We start from the raw sequence: 18484 nt of genomic DNA, 5'->3' as shown, positions 1-18484 counted from the left end.
GCCGAATATTGCATATTCAAGCGCCCTTATTTGCATTAGTTAAGTCCATTAGTAGATTATATTGTATATTTTAGCTTTAATTGCATACTTTGGTCTATTTTCAGGTTGGTTCCCCAAAGAGAGTCAAAAGTGATGCTTTAACAAGTTTTGAAGATCAAAGTACGCCATTGCCAAGGACATTAATTTTAGCCAAGTTAATGATCCGTGGAACTCATGATGATCTATGCAAAAAGTTCCAGGAAGAAAAATCACATCGATGGTCCGCCGCAAGAATAGTCATGAGTAAAAAGTTCAAAGCATGAGTTTCAAGGTGCGGGCGACCGCCAAAAACCCACGGGTGCCCGCCGTTTTGGGCCGAGACTTCATGCACCCACGGGCGCCAGCCGGAAACCCACGGGCGCCCACCAAAATGGGCCGAAAGCTATGAAGGCGCGGGCCCCGGCTGGAAACTCGCGGGCGCCCGCCGGAAACCCGCAGGCGCCTGCCAAAATGACCAGAGAGGCGCGAGCGCCCGCCCCGTGTCTGCAGGTGCCCGCCGATCTGCAGACAAGTGGGTATAGGTCTGCATTGTTTCCTTCAAGGCTGTCCCCTTAACCCATTGCGTGGTCCTGATTTCTCCTAGGGTTGTTAAGCCACAAAAAATGGAGGAAAAATGAGGATATTTTGGCTAGATAAGGGGCTTGAGGCTTGTATTATCATATATCTCATTTTTGTAAGTTTTAGAGAGAGAAATATTATAAGGTCAGGGGGTTTTTGTGTCTTGGAGCTCTAAGCACGAAAATGGAGGGGTTCTTCATCCTTTCTCCTTCCTCTATTGCATCTATGGGCAACTAACTCCCTATCTAGGGAGGTGATGAAGCCTTCTCTAGTAAGCAAGTTCTAGTCTTGGTTTATTTTGGGAGAAATAATATATATTTATGATTTTTTTCACAATTTAGAGCATTCATTTTGATGTAATGAATTCTAATCTCTATAAATGATTATATTGAAGCTATTGTCTTGTCTTAGATTCTAATTTCTCATGATTGTATGGCTTACTTTTTCATAGTGACAATGGAAATAAGGTTGTGGAATGGTTTAATGGCATGATGTTTAGGAAGTTTGATAGTCTATAGCTTAGGGCCTTCATTTGATAAACTATTATTGATTTCTAACTTCACGTGCTTTTATCATATGATTAAAGGATTGATAATCTAAAGCTTAGTGGGCATGTCTAAGGCTGCAACTTAGTTTAGGTGGTCAAAGCATGTAAAACTTTGATAGGTTATTCTTGCCTATTGATTTCATGAATTTCTTGAAGGTAATGTAGCAATCGTGTGTTGTTGCATTCCATAGTCATATGTCTATGTTGTTATCCCAAGTAAATCGTTCTCTAGTATGTTTATAGGGTAGGTAGTGAATTCACTTCCCTAGTTCTCTCTACCTAGATTTTTTTCCTCTAAATTTCTAGCAAATTATTGTTTTATGCAATTTTAATTCCTAATTCTAGTAACAAACCAACCAAAACTCTATACCCCTTTTTATCATACTCAAAGTGATTTTACAACCTTGGTTGCCATAAACTAACAATCCCAGTGGTTCGACTTAACCGTCCAATAGCCCTATTTTACAATGATTTGTGATATTGCAAAGGGTTGATTATTATTGATAGTCGACGAGACCCAATTAATTTTTTGGCGCCATTGCCAGGGATTGCAAATGGTTTTGTAACCGAGGTTTCAAAGATTAACTTTGGTTTGATTGTGAATATTGTGTTCTTGTGGATATTTTCTTATTGGTTTCGATTAATCTGTGTTTTAAGTGTTCTTGTGAGATTCTAGGTACACAAGGCTTACCAAGGGAGAATTGAAAATATCGTAAGTCTAGAGGACTCCAGGTAAGTTTTTCAGTATTCTAGTTTCAAAAATTGTGAATATCTTGCATGTGGTTAAATTAGAGATAGTTACATTGTGAAACCCTTGTCGAGGCCATTTATTGTTTCTCTATATTACAAAACATCAGTCCTTGTCGTGGCCATTTACTTTTCTGTCTTGATTGATAATTGAGGAGAACGGGAACATCATATGTGGATGTGATGGTGAAGGGATATTATGTTTGTTGTGAATTGTGTTATTGATGTTGGGCCGTAGGTCACTATCCTTGCCTACTCTTGAAGTGCCAATTGATATAAATTCACTTAAAAGAACTCTTAGAAAAAACCTTAGGGAATCTGAAAATTTAAGAGGACTTGATCTTGAGCTTAATCCAATGGCTAATAATGAAGAAAATATTGGGAATGAGGGAATTAATAATAATAAGGATGAAATTCCAAATGTTGTTCCTATGACCCTTAGGGACCATTTTATCCCTACAACTTATGCCTCCCCTTCTTGCATAGTGATGCCAAACATCGATGCAGCCCAATATAAAATCAAATCTAGTATAATTCAAATGCTTCCTTCCTTTCATGGCTTGGAACATGAGGATCTCTATAAGCACCTTGATGAGTTCCTTGAAATTTGTTCAACCATCAAACTGAGGGGCTTCCTTGAAAATGTTTTCCATTTGCATCTCTTCCCATTCCCCTTAAAGATAGGGCAAAATATTGGTTGAACTCCCTTGCTGCAAATTCTATCAATACATGGGCACAATTGTAACAAGAATTTCTAAAAAAGTATTATCCAGTCAGTAAAACCAACCTAATGAGGTGTTCCATTCTTAGCTTTTCATAAAGCGATGGGGAACAACTCCATGAGACTTGGGGAAAGATTACAAGATCTCCTTAGGAAATGTCCGCACCACCTAATTCCAAAATGGCAATTGGTGCAAGCTTTCTATGTTGGTTTAACCGACACCTATAGATTCATGGTTGACTCATCATGTGGAGGGATGTTCATGTCTAAAAGTGCGGATGAGGCATAGACCCTACTTGAGAATTTGAGTGAAAACTCATTGCAACGTAATTCTCGTAGTGCTCCGACCTCAACCAATACAAAGAACACCAACCCTTGTCAACCGAAGACAATGAGGGAAGAGTCTTCTCAAGTAGGTGCCATAGCTCATAAATTTTATCAATTAATGGCACCACATCTCCCTCCTTCCTTGTCTCAAAATTCAGCCAGTGCGGTGTGTGCATCATGCACTAGTCCTTTCCATCTCTCGGAAGATTGCCCCACACCGGAGCAATTTCCTAGTAGCAATCAAGAGCAAGCAAATGCTATGTTTTCTAGGCTCAGAAATAATCTTTATTCCAATACCTATAATCCGGTATGGAGAGATCATCCGAATTTCTCGTGGAGGCAACCCGCCCAACAAAATTTAAATTTTCAAAATCAAAGGCATCAAAATCAGCCCTCTTCTCAATTTTAAAATAGGCAATTTCAGGCCTCTTCAAGTTACCGTCCCCCTTATAATCCAAATGTCTCTAATCAACCTCCTGTGTTTCCAACTGATGACAAAAGGCTGCAAACAAGCAAATGATGGAATCTCTAAACAAGCAAATGTTGGAATCCAACAAGCAACTTTTGACATCATTGTAGCCCACTCTCCAAATGGTTCATTCTCATACTCAGTCAATAGCTAAACTTGAGAATCAAGTAGGACAAATAGTTACTTCAATGAACCAACTTCTTCAAAGAGATAAGGCGAAACGTCCCGCTCAACCATTTGAGAATCCTAGAGGGATGCATGTGATTGATGAAGCCCTCCTCTGAGTGGGCCTACTCATAAACAAGTCCAAGCAATCACCACCCTTCAGAGTGGTCGAGTTGTGGACAATAAGGTTAATGGAAGAAACAATGACAAAATTCTTCCTCCCAGAGATCCAAATCTCTGCTCTTCTAATCCAAATCTCACTCCTGTAAATCCAAAGTCTAATGCTGAAAATTTCAAGCTTGTTACCCCAAATGTGGAGATTTCTTATGAGCCTATGGCTCCGTTTCCTCAACGTCTCCAAGGGTCAACACATTTTGGGAACAAAAATTGTAAAATTCAAGACATGTGGGAAGTCTTCAAACAAGTAAAGATTAACTTGCCTGTCTTGGATGCTATCAAGCAAATCCCTCCCTATACAAAATTTCTCAAGGATTTGTGCACTCAGAAGCGCACTTCCAAAAATCATTTGCCAAAAAAAGTAAGATTAACTAAAAATGTGAGTGCAATCATTCAACACAGTGCTCCTTCAAAGTATAAGGATCCGGGTGCCCCAACTATCTCGTGTGTCATAGGCGACAACAAGATAAAGATGGCCCTCCTTGACTTAGGAGCTAGTGTGAACTTGATCCCATATTCAGTTTACTTCTAACTTGGGTTGGGAGATCTAAAACCAACCTATGTGGTCTTGCAGCTTACCGACAGATCGATCAAGCACCCACGAAGCATTCTTGAAGATGTCATAATCAAAATGGATAAATTCTACTTCCCGGTAGACTTTATGGTTCTTGACACGGAACCGGTCCATGATCCAAAGAAGCATATTCCCGTGATCCTCGGTATGCCATTCTTAGCTACGGCTAATGCTTCAATTAATTGCCGAACTGGGGTGATGGACATCGCCTTTGGAAATATGCAAGTCAAACTGCATATCTTCCATGCAACTCAACATTCTTCCGATGAGGATGATTGTTTTCTTGTTGATGTGATAGATGAAGTGGTCAAAGACTCTCTCCCCTTCATTCTAAGTACAAATCCTCTTGAAACTTGCATGTCTCATTTCGACTTCTCAAACTTTGAAATTGACCAAGCCATCTAAGAAGTAAATTCTTTGCTTGACATTGGTGCTGTCATGGACTTTCCTCCTTGGAAAATGCTAAGAGAACCACTTCCTCAACTGTCCACTACTCCTTCGGTCCTTTCCTTAAAATCTCCACCACAACTTGAGTTAAAGCCGCTCCCGATCCACCTCAAGTATGCGTTTCATGGAGCAAACAAAACTCTTCCGGTCATCATTGCATCAGACCTTTTAAAGGACTAAGAAAACAGCCTTTTAGCGGTGCTACAAAAGCACAAAGAAGCTAATGGCTGGACAGTGGCTGATTTGAAAGGAATCGACCATTCTATTTGCATGCATCGCATTCATATGGAGGACGACGCTAAACCTTCTAGAGAGGTGCAGTGCCGGTTGAATCTCAACATGAAGGAAATGGTCATAAAAGAAGTGATCAAGCTACTAGATGCGAGAATCATCTACCCCATCTCAAATAGCAAGTGGGTAAGCCCCACTCAAGTTGTTCCCAAGAAATTCGGTCTTACCATTGTTGAAAATTTAGCAGGTGAGCTCGTGCCATAACACACCACCACCGGGTGGCGTGTGCGCATTAATTACCAGAAGCTAAATTCTACCACTAAGAAGGATCATTTCCCACTCCCATTCATTAATCAAATCCTAGAGAGGTTAGCTGGCTAAAGCTACTACTATTTCCTTGATGGTTATTCTGGCTATAACCACGTGGAAATTGATCCGCAAGATCAAGAGAAGACTACACTCACATGTCCTTTTAGAATATTTTCATATAAGCGCGTGCCCTTTAGGTTATGCAATGCACCGGCAACTTTCCAAAGTTGCATGATGTCCATATTTTCTGATATGGTTGAAAAGTTCTTAGAAGTGTTCATGGACGATTTTTCCATCTTTGGATCTTCCTTTGACTCTTGTCTCCACAATCTATCCCTTGTGCTTCAACGATGTAAGGAGACAAATTTGATTCTAAGTTGGGAAAAGAGTCATTTTATGGTCCAAGAAGGCATTGTTCTAGGACATGTCATTTCTAAAAGGGGAATCGAGGTCGACAAGGCCAAAGTCGAATTGATCTCTAATCTCCCTCCCCCAAATTCTGTCCGACAAATCCATTCCTTTCCTGGTCATGCCGGCTTTTATCGCCGTTTCATCAAAGATTTTAGCAAAATCTCTCGGCCCTTGTGTAATCTTCTTGCCAAGGATGTTCCGTTCAATTTTGATGAAGCCTATTTGGAAGCTTTCAAGAAGCTCCGTACTCTTCTCTCATCAGCCCCAATCATGAAACCGCCCAACTGGTCTCTTCCATTTGAGATCATATGTGATACATCCGATTATGCATTAGGTGCGGTTTTGGACCAGCGTGTGGACAAGCTACCGTATGCTATCTATTATGTTAGCAAGATTCTCTCTGATGCTTAGTTAAATTACACCACCACTAAAAAAGAATTGCTAGCTGTGGTGTACGCCTTAGATAAATTCCGCTCTTACCTTCTAGGATACAAGGTCATTATTTTTTCAAACCATGCCGCTCTAAGGCATTTGCTAGCTAAAAAAGAGACCAAACCTTGCCAAATTCGATGGATACTCTTACTTCAAGAGTTTGACATTGAAATCTGGGATAAAAAAGGAACAGAAAATGTTGTCGCCAACCATTTCTCTCATTTGCTCATTGAGAAATCTTCTGAATTTGCCGCAGTTCGCGATTCCTTTCCGGATGAGCAACTGTTCAGATTTCTCATTCAAATCTTCCATGGTTCGTAGATATTGTCAACTACCTCACAGTGAGAAAAATTCCCTCCAAATGGTCAAAACAAGAGAAAGACAGGTTCTTCTCCCAAGTCAAGCATTTCTTTTGGGAAGATCCGGAATTATTCAAGTATTACCCGGATCAAATCATCCGGAGATGAATTCCCGAAAATGAATTCACAAGTGTCCTAAATTTCTGCCGCACTCTTACTTGTGGGGGTCACTTTAGTGCCAAGAAGACCGCTGACAAAGTCCTTCAAAGCGGATTCTATTGGCCTTCCTTGTTTCGGGATGCTTAAAATTTTTGTAAATCTTGTGAGCGTTGCCAAAAGCTCAGTTCCATGTCTAAAAGAGACATGATGCCCCTCACTCCCATCTTAATCATAGAAATTTTTGAATGTGTGGGGGATCGACTTTGTGGGACCATTTCCATCTTCTTATGGCTATGAGTATATTCTTGTAGCGGTGGATTATGTGTCTAAGTGGATTGAGGCCAAGGCTACCAAAACCAATGATCATAAAGTTGTGGTCAAGTTCATTCAATCGAACATTTTTAGTCGTTTTGGTACTCCCCGAGCACTCATCAGTGACGACGGATCTCATTTTAGAAATCGTTATCTCAAATCCGTCCTCCTTAAATACTCCGTCATTCATAAGGTTGCCACACCTTACCACCCTCAAATAAGTGGTCAAGTGCAAGTATCTAATCAGGAAATCAAGCATATCCTGGAAAAAACGGTTCGATCGGACCGCAAATATTGGTCATTGAGACTAAACGATGCACTTTGGGCCTACCGAACAGCGTATAAGACGCCCATTGGCATGTCGCCATATCGACTTGTCTTTGGCAAAGCTTGTCATTTCCTGGTCGAGTTAGAGTACCGCGCTTATTGGGCCATAAAAAGGTTCAACTTTGATTTTAAACAAGCCGGCTCTAATCGTAAATTGCAGCTCAATTAGCTCTAGGAAATTTGAAATGATGCGTATAAAAGCGCCAAAATCTATAAGGTAAAGACTAAAACTTTTCATGACAAGAACATTGTCAACAAGTCTTTTGCCCCTAGACAAAAGGTTTGGCTCTTCAATTCTAGATTGAGACTCTTTCCCGGTAAACTTCGTTCACGGTGGGATGGTCCATATATCATCACATCCATCTTTCCTTATGGTACAATTGAACTCCAAGATCCTACCGATGGATCTTTATTTAAGGTTAATGGCCAAAGGCTTAAGCCTTATGTTGATGGCATAGTCCCAATTCACAAAGTGAAGAAAGTCCTATTGACGGACCTAATTTACGAGGACTAATGCGAACTCTTGGTCGTCTAGCTATCGACGTTAAATTTAGTACTCATGGGAAGTAATTCTTTCAACTTCCAAGCTTCCCTCTCCTTCAAGTTGCCTTAGCCAAGAATTTTCTAGAAATTAGCTAAGTATAGCCCAACTGTGACTTCTTACAGAATTTTCTCGAATTGCATTCCAAAAGTCACATGTGGTTTTCTTAGTCATTTTACGGTCTCGGTACCATTTTCAGAATTTTTCAAGGTCATTCCAGCACTTTTCTCATCTAGTCCAACAATCATAGGAAATTTGGGCATCAATAATATTGCTCTTGCATTTGAGCGCCAATTCCCGTTCCTACAGTTCTACAAGGTGTCTGGGGTTAATGGGAGCTTAAAAATCAAATTGAGGAATTTTTCGACCCTTGCTCGGCCTCCGTTAGGCTAAAAGTCCCTTCAATAAAGCGAGCGCCTGCCATTTTGGGCAGTAGGCTCTTCAGGACCCGCGAGTGCCCGCCCTGCGGCTGCGGGCACCCGCTGAACTTCGCTGTTTCCTTAAATGGGCTATTGCAAGCCCATTTCAACATATCATAACTCCCTCTTTCTCTCATTTTTGTGCCCCAACTCTTTCCCTTACCCTCTAAACTTCATCTCCCACCTCAATCTCCTCGTCTCTCATCTCTATCATCCTTCTACCCATCATACATTCATCTTCCTCACCCTTAATCTCTTCTCATCTTCCATCACCAAGCACAAGGGGCTGTTTGGATTCTTCCATTGTTGGTATGTTCTCTTCTCTATATTTCTCTAAATTTTTTATCAATGGAGGATGGGATTGCATATTTGGAGGATTGGTGATTGTTTAGAGGTGGTAGTTTGTCTATTGCAGGTCAAAATTTTGGGATTTTCTCATCTCGAATCCCCTTTTGTCTCTCTTCCTAATTTTTGTGTACACCAGGTGTTCGTTAAATTGCTTGAGCCAACTTCTTCATTCGAATGGCACCCAAAACCTTTTCAAAGCGTGCTCATTCTTCCGAGGGACCCTCTGGGGAAGCCCCCACGCCAAATTGGGCGGATTGGCCTATTGCCACCGAGGCTAAATTTGTCATCCAAGATGGCTTTGAAGTCAATCCAGAAATGGCGTGGGCAGTCCAAGAATTGATGAATTATGGCCTCTAATCTCTATTCAAGCCACGCGCTCACTCTTTCTATCCGCGTATAGTCTGCCAATTCTTCTCAAACATGTTCCATTCATGTGCTGACCGGTCTGTCGCCCTACCGTCAAGTTTAAGAGTGTGTGGGTTTTAAGGCGAGGGCTAAGAGTTTTACATCTATAGAAGCCACTACTACCTTTCACTATAAATATAACTAGAGCGAGTAGGGATCGTTGCAAGGGATTGTGAGGATCGAACAAGGTCGTGGAATCGCTATTAGGAATAATAGGTCGAGTGATCAGACAATTGGTTGGTTGGTTGATTAGATAACAACTAAATTAAACTAAGTGATAACAAAAGAATGCAATTAAGAGTAAGTAAGAAAATCTTGGGCTTTAGAGATCACCACCAAGTAATGCATTTCTATACCATTGACAAGTGATTAATGAGGGCAAATGGTGTGTTGCACTATTGGTGTGTGTGAGTGTTTGGTTGATTCAACAAGCAAGGATGACTAGTTAAGCATGTATTGTCTAAACATCATGTGAAAGGCACAATATATCGAAATAATGAAGCATATATTGTCTAAACAACGTGTGAAAGGTACAATAGATCAAAACAAGTCATTAATCCTTTCATTAAGCTCACAATCCAAATACAATACAAGGTTAGACACATATGCTACTTACATTCAAAAGCTTGGATCATCAAACAACAAGCATGGATTGTCCTCCCATTTAACACTACACTACAACTATACTACATCTACACTACTAGCATGAAAATAAACTAAAGGAAAGGCACAATCCATCAAGGAATAAGTATGAACCATCAAGAAAATCACAAGAGCATTTTTTTTAAACACTATGTCTTGACAATCTACAAATCTATAGCATCAATACACATAGACATGCATCAATAACACAAAATCTAGAGATAAGCACTTTAACATCTATTCTAACATACATAGACATATGGATAGAATGAAATGATCAACTGGAAGCATTAAACCACATAAATAATTGAATAAACAAGATCTATATATATCAAAGTGTTAAAGCATTAATTACAACACTAGTCCCTCAATAATACATAAGATTAAGATATAGAAAGCATGCTTGGGGCTAACTCTAGCCCCAAGAGGATGTCTAGCCACTCATGGTGATGTTGCTCCAACCCTCAAGGGCTAACTCCATGGTTGAAATCTGCTCCTTGTTGATGAAGAACCTCCAATGGCGTCTCTAGCCTCCTTCTCCTCTAAGCTTGCTCTCCAAGAGATGATATGAAAATGATATTGGCTCCCCTTGTAAAAAGCAATCCTTATCCTTATATAGGTAGGTCAAAATGACACCCAAAATGAGCTGGGGTCGTACACACAATATTCCTTAATGATTGGATAGAAGACAACTTTCAATGAGATGGAAATTTAACTTTTTCGCACTAGAGGAAGTTCGATCGATCGAACTTTGGACTTGGATCGATTGAACTGGCTGAGAGCCATCGAACTTAGGGTAGATCGATCCAACTAGTTGAGCTTTTTGGGAAAAGACAAATCCGAGATATTTTGGGGAGATATTTTTGGAAAAAGGACAAAAGTAGTTAGTGGGTGGTACAGTTGTGGGTAGGATCAATCATTTGAATAAGGACAAAAGTGTTCGATCGATGGAAGGGTGGTGTTCGATCGATCGCACTTTTAGACTTTATGCTTTTGGGCCAAGGCTTGGATCTATCTTGAAGTACTGAAATCGATCATTGTTCGATCAATCGAACCTTGAAATTGGATCGATCGAACTTTGCTGGTTCCCACTTTTGGCTTTATTTTACTTTCTTCTTTCTCAACTTCGCTCCTTTCTTTGTTTAATCCCAGAATTGCTTCAATTAAGCTCTTATTTGGCTGAGTTAGCTTATTTTCGGGATAAGTGCCTGAAAATGAAAATAATACGAAATCAATCTAAAATGGTAAAGTAAGATAGATAAAGGTACTAGAATGCCTAAGCTTAAGGGGTTTAAATACGCACTTTTCAGCGCTCATCACACCCCCAAACTTAAATATTGCTAGTCCCTAGCAATGAACTAGAAAGTAAAGGAATGAAATGAACAACTATACAACTATAAGCTAGAAAACAATAAATGGATAACGCCACTTTCATCGAGAACACGATTGCACTTAGCATATGCAACAAGCCTTTTAAACCCCTAGGTTAACCCTATTGGACGAGTGAAGTCTCGTGAGGGTTTCCAGAAATGATACCCGCAAACATTAAGCTTATTTTTTCAAAAGAGGTACCAATGTTGCAAACAAGCATTGGGAGAAAACTACCTTAAGTATGCAATTTTTCAAACATTTCTAAGCAATCTCCCAAAATCTCAACATTAAGCAAGCAAGTATAGTCCTCCACACATCAAGAAAATGATCATGCAAATCAAAACAACTCTAGAATCCTTTTGAGTGGACCGGTATCAAATGTGTTACTATCTTAGCCAACTAAAGAATTAATCACATCCTTACCCTCAAACTAGCACACAAATCTGGTACCGATCGTCAAGACAAAAAGTGGACCTTTTATTAAAGCTTTATTGTTTTAGGTGCACTTATTCTTTTCACTCGAATTTTTTTTTTTTTTTTTATAGGATCAAAGATGGAAGTATGGTACAATGTGTTGATCTATTAAGTTTTCTAGCGATTTATGAGGTCGAGCGTTGGGTCAATGACTCCCAAACCAGATGGCTTTAGGGCATTAGGCGTTTAAACACCCCTACGGACTTATAAGCTCAAATCAACTAGGCTACAAATCAAAACAACAACCATCTAATCATTTCCCACTTCTCACCTTTTGGGAGAAGTCCTCACTTTTTTATTGCTTTTGCTTTTGCTTCTTTTTTTTTTTGAATAGCAAGTTCAATTATTAACCTAGAGTTTGGGCCCTCCACCTTTCGGCGCGAGAAGTTCAATGCTTGATGAGGCTAGAATTCCTGCTACTTAGTGAAAAGGAGTTGTTATCCACCTTAATCAAGAATGAAAGCTTTCAATGCACTACTAGTCCAATTGGGATATAACCAATTCAATAATCAACAAAGCATGTACCCCACTAATGAATGCTAGTGTGCGCCTGTGCTAGTGTAGAATTCTAGAATGAATCTCAAAATAATAACAAAATCAAGATGATGTGGACCACAAATGCAAGCAAGATATCAATCTTTCAAAAAATTTACTCCTAAATGGCATTCATAAGGCATACAAGGAGTATTGGACTCTCAAGTCAAGCAATTTTTAAATTTTAAGCAATATAGGCCTCAAAAGATCAAAATCATAGCTAGATATGGACCAATCATAGAGATATCCGTCAATTACACAAGTCATTCTCAAAATTTTGAATTTAAAACTAACTAACACTGTAAAGCACCATTCCCCCCAAACTTAAATGGCACAATGTCCTCAATGTGCAAAGAGAACAAAGGAAAGAGTATACCAGTGCAACTGAGGCATAGAATGATCGGGACTGAAGTATCCGAAGTAGGTAGCATGGCCCCCCCAAACTTGGAATGAACTGTGGTCCTGAAAATTGGCACTTGGATAAACTCATCAAATTAGAAAATGGGATAATTAGTGTACAGTGGACATGCAAGTGTAAATGGGATAAACAGATAAAGAAATGAGAGAGGTATAAGGGTGGTCCTGAAAATTGGGTAGCACTCTCTCACTGAAGTCACTGTGATGCACCTGATGGAGTCAAACATACAGATATGAGAGTATAATCATATGACATCCATAGCAAAAATAGATATATAGAATAGATAAAGTGCAAGTACAACAAAAATATCAAAGCCGACAGACCGACTGTAAAAATAATAATGTACAGTGACAAAAGTAAAGTATCAATAGGAGAAAGGGATCATGAGATAGAAGGAACTGGGAACTCAGGAGGATGAGGTAGGACGGGCAGGTCGGGCTCTGTGGATATCTCTGGATAGATCTCAGAACATAGTCGCGACATCCGTGCGAAAGGCAGCAAAATCAGCTCTGTGGGCTGTGAGATCAGCTCGTATGGCAACAACAACATCCTCAAGCGTCTGCAACCATACTCCAAAGTCGGGGGTCAATCTGAAGCCTCAGGCATAAATGAATCAGAAGAAAGCTCCTGAGTCTGCTCCTGCTTGTGAATAGGCGACCTAGCTAGAAGTACTGCTCTGTATCGTCTGTAGGGCACTCCAAGTCAATATCTATATGATCGGTAGCTGGATCGACTGGTGCGTCGTCCGCTGCGGGACCTGCTGCTGCCTGCCTGTGCCTCTGCCTGGGCCTCCTCCTCCTCTAACTCTACTGCAGCCACTACTGCATGGTCCTACATGCGAGTAATGATGGATCAGTAGCTCTTGTCCTAGTCCTTCTTCAGGAAGTGACATGAACCTCTCTCAGGGTGCTCCCGAGGGTGAATAGGATAGCACTGGTCTATGAGAATCTAGGTAATGAGGTGGCTGAATGGAAGAGACTTAGCCCGTCCGGGCGTCTCCTTGCTGATGTACTCGTCATAAAGCTTCCTTATCACGCTCCAGATGAGTGCGGGAATAGACACCCAGTGCCCGGTGTAGAAGGCGTAGAGGGCTATCAAATAATCGCCCCTCCTCTGAATCTTGTGCCCGGCCATGTATATGTTTCGATAGAGAATGGAATCGGTGAACCATAGGTCGTCTGGAAGGAATGTCCAGGTGGCGAAGGTCTCGCCACTGGCATGGTGACCTGTAAGAAAAACCGCCATGTTAGCATAAGAAGGCCTGTATAGCCTCGGATATGTGTCCTGAAGCTCCGGAGGATAGCGGTGTGGACAGCGGCAAGAGCGGGCTAGAGAGTCCACTGTGATGGTGATCGGATGGCCATCTACAGAAATGACTAGCTCGGCTGTGGTACCGTCGGAGGTTCTAGTAGAACAACCGTACCAGCCGCAGGTAGACCAGGTCTGTGACGAGGGCAAGAATAACGGCCAGGCCCTTCTGAATGATGTCATGGTAGGCGGATCGGGTCAGCACCGATCTAGAGAAAAAGGCCGTGTCACTGACTCATAGTTGACCGTCATATGAGTATATCGAGGCGTGGGCCTATCACGCTCTAGATGAGCTGGCTGAGTAGGTTGAGCTAGCTGAGGTGAATGCTCAGCTCCAGTATGCGGTGGAGATGGTGATGGTGTAAATGCAGGATGAGCCGCAGAGGTAGATGGTATATAGTCATCCACGGCCTCATGAGATGGTGACTGAGGTGGGGTAGCCTGTGCTGGCTCCTCTTGTGCATAAGAGGGCTCTGTTGGCTCCTCTGTCTATGGCCTAATATGTCGGTGGGGCCCGTATTGCCTGTTGCCAACGGTCTTCCTCTTTACCATGGCCTGCAAAAAGAAAAAGAAAAAGAAAAACTTGCAATGGGAGTTAGTGCCAGAATAAGTAATTTTAAGCACGTTATAAAAACATGTATATCAAGTAAAATAGAAAAAACAAATATGACATGAATCTATGCAAGTGGCAGGATATGAAACATGCTAAATAATGTAAGTATGAAATGCATCCAATGTGGAATATCACAAGCATTGGGTATATATGAGATAACATGAACATAAGATGTGAAAAATGAAGTCTGTGTGTGATATTTGTGAAGTTCGATCGATCAGAAAAAGAAGTGAGATCGATCACAAAAGTTGGATCGATCGAAAATAAGTGAGATCGATCTCACAACTTCGATCGATCGGGGACATGAGTTCGATCGATCTTTTAAGATCGATCTCTTAAGATCGATCTGAGATACAAGTTCGATTGATCGAACTATATGATGATGAAAACTCAAAGGTCACAGATTTGTGACTTTGGAAGCATGGGGCCCACACGAACGTGTTTGTGGGCCCATCAATACAACAAATCAAGCAAACATAGCCACTGTTCAAAGCCCATACTCCCAAATCGAATCAAATCATCAAAAATATATGCACTTATATACACATATATATATATATAGACACAAATGCTTCAAACTTCAACAATGGAGGATTTTGTCATGTATATAGCATGTATTCAACATATAAAGCATGTATGCACAAGATTGAAGCTTAAATCATGAAGGATATTCTCGGATCGTACCTCAAATAATGAAAGAAGTGGAGATGTGGAAGAGTGAAGATGAATCCGAGAAGGGAGAGAGAGAGATTGATGCTTAGATGCTCACCGGAAGGTTCACCGAAGGTGGGAGAGGTGATGGCACAATGGCGATGGAGAAGGGGGTTAGGGTTTGCAGAGAGGGTGAGATCGATCTAGAAAACCTTCGGTTCTATTTTTAAAAACATTCCCTATAGAGTTCGATCGATCGAACTTCAACTGAGATTGATCGAACTTTGATGAACTTTTTGAAAACTTTATTGAAAAAAAACATAAAATAAACTAAATAAAAATGAAAATATTTTTGGATTTTTGAAAATATGAAAAGTCAAAATAATGAAATGGAGAACTAAGATCGATCGAAACAAGAGTTCGATCGATCAGACAGAGAGCAAAAATATACAGGTTTTTGGCTCAGAAAATTGGCTAAGTGTTGGAACATGAGATCGATCGAACTTGGAAGTTAAATCTATCGAAGAACTTTCAGATCGATCTTGGAATGTTTCGATCGATGAGACAGAGAGGTGAAATATGCAAGTTGATACAAGCTCAAAATTTTTCTAAGTATTGAATCATGAGATCGATCGAACTTTGAAGTTGGATCGATCGAAGGCCTCCTGATCGATCTAAGAGTTAGTTCGAACAATGGGACAGAGAGGTGATTTGGATGCAGGTTTCTACAGGTCGAAAAATTTTCCAAGTGTTGGATGCAGAATGGAGTTCGGTCGATCGAACTCAGGTTTGAGATCGATCAAACTATACAGAATGCTCAATAATGACATGAAAGCTCATACAATCCTCACCAAACTTCCTTTCAATGCATATAAGAACCAAAAACAAGTATCTAGACTTCGCAAGAAATGAAATGAAAGATAGAAATGAGGGAGGAATAGGGTTTTGACACCCTACAAATGCTTTTGCTTGTCTTTAACGTCTCTAGCAAGACATTGGACTCTTTTAGCCCGGATCAAAGATCTTATAATGAATCCCCTCCTTGTTGGATTAAGTTCTAAAGAAACTTTTGATCCTTTGTCTATGCAATCACAACCTTTGGGCTTCCATGCCCTTTCAAAACAAGAATTTGAAACAAGATTTTGAGAATGCAAGGTTGAAGATGATCCTTTGGAAGTTTTGGTCTTACACAAGAGCTTATTTTCTTGACATTGAAGATCATGACATTTATCTACAACATTAACCTCTCCTTCATATTTGTCAAATGAATTGGGTGTGGGATTAAAGATATTCAACTTCACCTTCATGTAGCCAAATGAGATCTTCATTATCCCCCTCCTATAATTGATGTTGGCATTAGTGGTTGCCAAGAAAGGACGGCCAAGGATAACGGGAATTTGGCTCTTAGGATTGGGGACCGGTTCCGTGTTGATGACAATGAAATCAACCGGGAAGAAGAATTTATCAATCTTAATCAAAACATCCTCAATTATAGCCCTAGGCTTCTTAATGGATCGGTCGGCAAGTTGTAAAACTACCGACGTCGGTTTCAATTCACCTAGGCCCAATTTGACATAAACCGAGTATGGAAGAAGGTTAACACTTGCTCCTAAGTCAAGAAGCGCCCGGTTAATGATATGATCACCAATAATGCATGATGTAGTGGGTGAACCGGGGTCCTTAAACTTTAGAAGAGTGTTATGTTGCAAAATTGAGCTTACTTGCTCGGTCAAAACCACTTTCCTTGGTACTTGGCTCTTGTTCTTCCGCTTTTGGGCGCACAAGTCTTTCAAGAATTTGGCATAAGCCAGAATTTGCTTGATTGCATCCAATAGTGGAAGATTAACTTTCACTTGCCTAAACATTTCCATGATTTCATTGGTTTTTGCCTTTTGTTTGTCTTTTAAAATGGATCCTTTTAAGGCATCCAGAAATGGGACTTTTGGTTCAAACACTTTTTTAGAATTTTCTTTTGAGCTTTCTTCAACACAAGAAGTTTTCAAATCATTGTGTTCCAAATCATTTTTCAACAAAACTTTTTCAACATCATTTTTCAAAACTTCTTTTTCAAACACATTTTTAAAAACTTTCTCATTTACAAGATCATGTATATGCAATGAATGAGGAATGGGATGCGAAACGGGATGGGTGACAACTTGAGGTTGCACCGGTTCACTCTCTTCATTGGACATTCCAACTTGATTGTTCACAATCCTACCACTCCGCAAGGTAGTCACTGCATTAACATGTTCAATGGTGTGGCCTTCCGATGAGGAATGGGTTTCCACAGCACATTGTTGCTTAAGTGGGGCATTCATAGGCATCTTTCCCTTCTCTTTTGCATTGAGAGTGCTTGCTATTTGCCCTACTTGGGTTTCAAGTTTCACAATAGATTGAGAGTGAGAATGAAGCAATTGAGTGTTAGCCTCTAAAGTGCCTAAAGCATTCAAAACTTTTTCTTCAAAGGCGAGACTTCTTGTATTACCTTGGGAATAAGATTGGTTGGGAAAATGAGAATTAGCAAATTGATTCCCTTGTGATTGATAAGGTCTATAACCTTGGGATCCTTGGTTTTGAAGTGGAGGTGGAATGTACTTCCCTTGAAAACTGCTTTGGGAAGGGTTTGAGCCCTCTCCTTGGTTTTTCCAAGAGAAATTCAGATGATTCCTCAAACTTGGATTATAGTGAGTACTATAAGGATTGTTCCCTTGGTTCACAAAAGCTGCATTGACTTGTTCATTAGGTTCATTTTGCACTTGTCCATGAGGACAATGAGAAGTAGAATAAAGAACACTAGAACAAGTCATACATGTTTCATTTGATGCACGATGAGAATGGTTAGGGAAAGAAGATACTTGGTTCGCCGAGTTTTGGTTAATCAAAAATTGATCAAACCTTTGAGATAAAGACTTCATTTCGGCAGCTATTTCATTTGAATGGTCGACTTGATGTAAGCCAACACTCTTCCTACCTTGTGAATTTCTACCATTCTTGGATGATAGTGTTCTATGCAAAGAATTTTCACTCATGCTCTCATAAAGACTCCACACGTCATCCTCATACCTATCGATGTATGAGTCACCCATGGAAGCATCAACCATACCCTTATAGTTGTCCGATAAGCTCTCAAAGAAATATTGAACTAATAGCCATTTGGGCATGTCATGATGTGGACACTTCCTAAGCAATTCATTGAAGCATTCCCATGCCTCATGAAACGTTTCTCCATCCCCATGTGAAAATTCTCGAATTGAGGTTCTCATGGCACTAGTCTTTGAACCGGATAGTACTTCTTCAAGAACTCTTGTTGCATTTCTACCCAAGAACTGATTGAAAAAGGCCTAAGATTGTTAAACCAATACTTTGCCTTGTCTTTTAAGGTGAATGGAAAAAGTTTGAGTCTTAAAACCTCTTCCGGCATGTCCATATATTTTACGGTGGAACATACTTCAAGAAACTCATCCAAATGCTTGTAAGGTTCTTCACTTGGAAGTCCATGATAGTTAGGA

At 40.3% G+C, this 18484-nt stretch overlaps 1 pseudogene; it reads left to right on the top strand.

Moving 5' to 3' along the window:
• Window positions 1-18134: 18134 nt before the first annotated feature.
• LOC132315326 (small nucleolar RNA R71) lies at window positions 18135-18233 on the top strand (annotated as a pseudogene).
• Window positions 18234-18484: the final 251 nt, after the last annotated feature.

This window comes from Cornus florida, unplaced genomic scaffold (assembly GCF_030987335.1).
Source record: "Cornus florida cultivar Cherokee Brave unplaced genomic scaffold, ASM3098733v1 CherokeeBrave_3.0.0_Hap2_Chr06, whole genome shotgun sequence".
Classification (NCBI taxonomy): Eukaryota; Viridiplantae; Streptophyta; class Magnoliopsida; order Cornales; family Cornaceae; genus Cornus; species Cornus florida.
This window is presented reverse-complemented; position numbering and strand designations above follow the sequence as displayed.